This window comes from Hetaerina americana, unplaced genomic scaffold (genome assembly GCF_022747635.1).
Source record: "Hetaerina americana unplaced genomic scaffold, ioHetAmer1.1.p SCAF_7, whole genome shotgun sequence".
Lineage (NCBI taxonomy): Eukaryota > Metazoa > Arthropoda > Insecta > Odonata > Calopterygidae > Hetaerina > Hetaerina americana.
Window position 1 is genome coordinate 3,394,020 of NW_027287316.1, and position 6,870 is coordinate 3,400,889.

The following is a 6,870-nucleotide window of genomic DNA, read 5'->3' on the forward strand; positions in this document are numbered from 1 at the left end:
ACGTGCCGCTCGGATATATCCACCCCGCGATTCACCCGAAAAGAGTGTGGCAGGGAATGTAAGCACAAACAGGAAATAGTGAAGGGATCCAAAAATATTTAATGCGAAGGTGGCACACCAAAAAAACAGGCGGTTCCGCGGACGCCGATCCTCGGATGTTTCTCCTATCCGGCCCCGTGAGTCACTATTTCCCCAAACTCGGTTGAGATATTAATGTCCCAACCATTGATTGGAACAGAGAAGAGTTTTAAAAGAAGGAGGGGGTGGCGACAAAGCCAACTGCGAGTCGCTCCTCTTACGTCGAACACCACGCTTTATCAAATGGTCACTTCACCAACTAAGGGAAACAATGTCCTTGACTTTGGAATATTCTCCCTCCCTCATAACTGCATTTTTGGGACAATGGGAACGCAGATCAGTTTAGAAATGATTAGTTCCCGCTTAAATATTCAATGTTCGTTCCAGGATATGTACATTCTAGAATTGTAGCATATGGTGGGTCACAGAAGGAGGTAATTAGCGCTCTACCCCGTCACAGTGCCTCAACGGCTCCTCAACGGCGTGTGGCAGGGGATGTAGGATGGTGGCTCGTATACATGCATTACCTCGCACATTTGACTATACACATATTAGCTCACGTACGAAAACACTCGTGGGCATGTACACCAAAACATGTGGACGAGGGCATGTACGTATAGGTGTACATAAGAGGGTACACACATGATATATATCATAACAAACATGCGTGTGTGTGTGTGTTATCGATACATCATGCAATTATTGTTTTATTCGACGAAGTCATTTCAATTTAGTCATTAAATAAATGTTTTAAAGACTTGCGATCGATCGCAGTTGTGAATTCGCAGAGCGCGAGTGGAGACGAGTGTGCTTGAATCCGTCGGTCACGGCGCCCACGTATCTCCCTCCAATTTCATCTCGGCGGTCGAGTCTACCGCCATTGTAATTCGGTGCGCCATGATAATTCCTTCCTCGTCGCACTCACTACTCGTGCCTTCCGCCTGGGGGACCTTATGTATCGGGGACGCTTACAGCATATGTCATCGGTATCCTGGGGTTCGGCATTCAAATGATGGTAGTTACCACGGGGGCTCACGTGACTACTGCGAAAGAACCTAGCAGAAGCGAAGCGAAAGGCAAGATGAGATTGAGGAGGGGTGGATGGGGAAAGGCCCTCTCGCCATCTTGGGCGTCGGTCGCGACACAGGAGCGATAGCAAATGACCTGAGAAGCCCTCTTGGAATCGCCTCTCGAGCTTAGAGTTGAATTGATCGTTTGAAGGGGGTGATAAGGGGGGGGAAAGTGTCGGTGGTATTTCAGCGAGACGGAATCAGAAAGGAAAATGTAAATGGTGATGTTCCGAGGGAGAGATTCGGGGATATCTCTCCCCTTTCCCTCCCAACCCGCGAAATTTTTAATAGTTTCCGAGAATCCAGCAGGAAGAAGACTGGCAGTCCAACATGATGATATTCTCGAGTTAGTTCTCGGAAGGGCTCCTTCCCTTCGGCCGCGACCGCCGAATCAAAGCTAGCTTTGTAATGTCGCCACATCCAACCTATCTATCTACCCTTTTTCATCCCCCCTCCCCCCAACCTAACCGACTTTTTCTTATTCCCAGAACGTAACAAATCCTTGTGGGGTCGGAGATTTGACGACACAAGTCACGCCATTCAAGAGGTTAAAACAATGGGTTTCGACGCAACTCGCCGAGTTCTGCCGTGATGGCCTTCGAAAGGTCAATGAAAGCTGGGAGATATTTACTCATAACCTTGGCCGATGAATGTGTAGAGAAGTCTAGAAGATAACAAACAAAAATTAAGTTATAATGCAACATTTTCAGAGTGTAAAAGTCAGTCGCCTTGACCGAGATTCGAACCCGGATCCTTAGATGCCCGACCGAGTGTTGTAGCCAGTTAAGATACCGAGATTTTGGGGAATTTTAAGGAACAAGATTTGGTAACGAAACACCGCACATGCTTGAGAAGCCCCCAAAATCTCGGAGTGTAAGAATACGCCTCAGTAGCTTAAAATGTTGATTCCATGCATTCAAATCAATCTATTAAAAACGAACGCTATATATTTGCGCGAGCTGCATGCGTTCCGATTCACATTTTGAGTGAATTTCGTTTTTCTTCACGTTAAGTCATATAGTATGTAGCAATAATAATTTTGTTGCTACCGAGGTATTTGTTTCACTAAAGTCGAAGTACGATGCAATACAAGATGGAGGAAACAAGAAGACCAAAGAATAGAGTTTGTGTTCAAGAAATCCACGCATTCCATCTTTCTTGCGGCACAATACAGCGGGATTTCCCTCGAGAAACTATTTGGTCGTCTCTCCACACATTCATTTATCGATTCGATCATTCTCCCGTATTCCAAATTCCATCCACATTGGTCCCTCTCTCGCTCCCACTACCGAAGTGTTATCAGCAGCTGGGCGAGTTAGTTAGTCCAGTGGCTCAACCACGGTCGAGTTGATTTGATACTGGAGTCAGCAATCGTGGTTGATCCTTTCAAATGCTGCCAACACTAAAATTACACGGGTAGGAATTTAGCATGGTGCGAATGCACACTGCAATGAAAGCAAAAAATGCATTTCAGGGGGTGCGCGAACGTCAGGAAGAAATCTGACTTATCGCCTGTATGGATGGCTCAGTGTAAACGCCTCAGGTTATCGGATTAACTAACTGACAAATATGAGTGACCATTCAAGTACTATTCATTACAAATCGTTGGGATATGAAATTTCAGCTTGAGGGCGAATGTTGTTGTGCGGGGGGGGGGGGGGTGCTTGGACCTCTTGGCCCATTGTGCCCGCCCAAACCTCCTTGTCGAATAGGGTGCCAACCTCCGTCCGGCCATCAACTTAGGTGGCATACCGGGTGTTATGGTGTCAACGTGACTAAGCCCTTGCCCTCAAGATAATCAGCAGCGCGCTTACGAGTGTCTTTTGTTTACATCTCATCCCTTTACTCCAAGCATCAATGCGTCCTTCCTTTGACGAGTAACTTTGGCATCCCAACTGAATGATCCCCGCGGCAAGGGACCTCCCGACCCTGCTGCGCTTGCCCCTCCGCCTACTAACCTGACTCCGCGCGTTGCCCTGACTCGATCATCGCTACCGAAGCGCTTTCAAACCCGATGCGGCGGCGAGGGGTTTGTATCTGAGGCAGCGAGGAAAGGCGGCGGAAGAGTGCGCACGCGTGCCCGGCAGGGAGATAAGGAAGCGACTATCGCCTTGCATTAATTATTAATGGCGCACATCCGAGAATCGGGGCGCGTATATCTGTGCGACGATGTTTCGAAGTCCGGCGGGCCGGAGAGAAGGGGTGGGACCGATTCGATGAAAACACCGTCGTCCGTAGAGGAGGGCTCCATTCGACTCGGGCACCGGCCGCGCGCCTCTCCGTACCCTCCCGCCGACGCCGCCGCTTCCTTCCGTCCGACGCGAGTCGCCTGCAGGGCTTCCAAGGCAGATCCCGCGCTCGCTTGAAGGTGAGGAATCTGAACTCGCTTTGGGCTGGGGATGAGGTGAGAGAGGTCAACTTAGAGCCCGAGCGTATATCTCCGTCACCGTCGTTCTTCGAACCCGTTTACTCTTCTTAGAACGTGGAACCTTAGGATACTGTTTTCCACTCGTGATATACGCCGACTTTCCAGGAGCACCCGTGATTTAAATGGAAAGAAAAAGTGCGATGAACTAGCGCAATCCCTATCCATTAACTACATCTTGTACATCAGACTAATAATGAATTTTATCGGGAAAGATGACACCAAATTTGTAAAGAAATTATTAAGTGGCGCGCAATTCAATATCGAATAATTGTATGGCACCAGAGAGTATAAATAACTGGAAAATGTGTTGAAAAGATCCGCATAATCGGTTGAAGCCGAATGTCTCGGAGGTGATACCAAATATCGAAGTAGTCGTATTGATTGTGGCTTTATTTCTTTCCTCGAAAGTAATCGCCATTTTACACAACGCACAACCGCGAATGTTTTCACATGTCTGAGTAAAGAACCACTTGAGCACGCACATACATGTATAGAATCTAAGCAAGCCTACAAGGAACATTGAAATGCATAACTAAATATACATATGCGAATCAATATATGCGTCAAACTCGTCGTTCTTGCACTCGATGCAACACCTGACCGTTCCGCACCCCGTCAATGGGTGCGGAACGGTCAGGAGGAGAGTCACAGGCATCGCGGTGTGGTGGGATCACCAGAGGAATGAATGCGCGGGGCAGCCTATCCTTGGTCGAGGAATCGTGACTCCTTCTCTTCGACCATTCCCAATGGATGATCGCCCCTAGAATCGCTTTTCATTCCTCGAAACGTAGTCCCCAACATAATTTGATACGTATTCTTCCACTTTAATGGTACACATATTTAAAAATCGAGTAGACGTAAGATATTGAAAAAAGAGTGATGCTGTGGATTCTTAAAGAAAAATTTTTCATGAATCTTCAAAAAAAAAATTTAGATCATGTTCCAAGACCTGCAAGCCCAAAACGAATTTGGAGAGCCATCAGCTATACGAGGGCGGTTCAATAAGTACCCGTGTTAGAAATGAAGAAACCATTTTTTCAAAAACATTTTCTTTTTCAACATAGTCCCTTTTTAGAAAGATACACTTCTCCCAACGTTCCGGCCACCCCTCCAAATAATAGGATTTGTTTAACTCTCCAAATACGCCTCTTTCTCGGCGATAACTTCCTCGTTTGAGCTAAATTTTTTCACGCGAGCCTTTTCTTCATGTTAGGGAATAAGAAAAAGTCGCAGACAGCCAGATCGGGTGAATACGGGGGGTGCGGCAGCAATTATTAACGTAGTTCATGCAGTTTGGCGGCGACAACTCCGGATGACAGCCGGATCAGCTTGTCGTCCACCGTGAGCAATCGCGGCACCCATCGGGCCGACAATTTTTTCATCGCCAACTTATCATGTAAAATATTAATTGCCGTTCCGGTCGACACACCCAAGGCCTCTGCTACTTCGCGCACTTTCGTTCGTCGATCAGTGAGGATCATGGCGTGGACTTTTTGAATGATTTCCTCGGTAACCACGTCTGCCGGGCGTCCTGGTCGCTCATCATCAAAAACAGATGTTCGCCCACGTTTAAATTCGTTGAACCAATATCTAACTGTGTTCATAGATGGCGAAGCGTCCCCATAAACAGCATCCAACTTTGCTTTTATCTCCTCGCATTTCTTCCCATCCAAAAACAAAAAGCGAATTACCGAACAATACTGATCTTTTTCCATCTAAGCGAAAATCACGAAACACGTCTTACTCGAATGGCTGCCAAATCCTAACTAACCTTTAAATCAGTCTGAAATTTGTTTCACCGTCGTTTGATAGATGGCAGTACACGATTATAACATAAACTTCCCTCAGGAACGCTCTTTGTCGTCAAACACAGGTACTCATTGAAACGTCCTTGTAGAGGTGTAAGTCGTTCAAATTCATCTGAAAAGAGTCTTCTTTCAAATAAAATACTTCAACAAGTGAATTTAACGAACCTTTTCTCATTGGCGATAACCCATGAGCCACTCCTTAGGACAATATGCCAAATATCATTAGTTCTGAGAATATTTCTCTAAACATATGATTGCTTTGCATAATTTCCATTACATACATATTTTATGTTTTCAGCCTTAACTTTGTGGAAATCCATATCACTGAAGTAAAACACACACAGTCTGTTTAGTAGGAAATGAAAAGTGGATAACTTTTGAGATGTGTGATGGCGGGAGTCGAAGGGTATGATGTGGTCTGTGGCGGTACTTTTGCGGAAAATTGCAAATTCAAAACCACGTCCCTTTCTCGACAATGTGACATCTAGAAAATTAAGTTTATTATTTTGTTCTTTCTCACATGTGAAACTGATTTCTTTGAATTGGGAATTTAAGGTGTTGTTAATATGTTCCAACTGTCTTTCAAAGCCTTTCGATATAGCAAAGATATCGTCTAAGTAACAAAACCTACAGTGAATATTCTTTGTAAAAATTGAGGGGCTGCTGAATATTTTTCTTTAAAATTCGTTCATGTAAATGTCAGCAAGTATTGGTGATAAAGGGGGCCCATGGTTAATCCTTCCACTTGTTTGAAGTATTTATGGTTGAACTGGAAATAATTTTGTTCAGCACACAATCTCAGTTGTGACATAAACTCATTGATGAAGGGTGGTTCGGCCCCAGCACTTTTAAGCACTTTTCCCGCCATTGTCAATGCTTCAAAAACCGGGATACTCGCAAATAGGTTTTTAGCATCAAATGACCCTAGGATATGTTTGGAGGGCGGGGGACCTTTCTTGGAGAGCTGTGCCCAGAATTCACTTGAATTTTTCACTCCTAACTTTGGTTGGCAATTTGTCAACTCTCTGAAGAGGGAGTTCAAAAGGGAGGCTAGTTTCCTCGTGGGGGCGGATACACTGGAAATCACCGGCTCATGCGAATATTTTCGTTGATGTCTATGATGTCGTCTGTGGCGGTCTCTTTGCGGAATTAAATCGAGTTTAAAGTCTTAAGAAAATTGTCTACCCCCCGTCTAATTTTCTGTCGAACTGTTCTCTTACATACTTTCTTCCATTCTTTTAACTGAAGAAATATGTAGCGACGCAATTACTCCACAACCACGTGCACTCTACGTAATTTCTAACGGACGGAGCGAGCGAAAACAAAGTGCGACATTGCCATCCGATCACGCCGATCGTCTGAATCATTGCATTAACAAATTGAAATTAATTATTCCTCTCAGTGAAACAATTGAATCTCTAATGACCGCCATTTCGCCAGAGTATCACAATACCGGTGTTTTTTTACGACACGTTTACTGTACAAA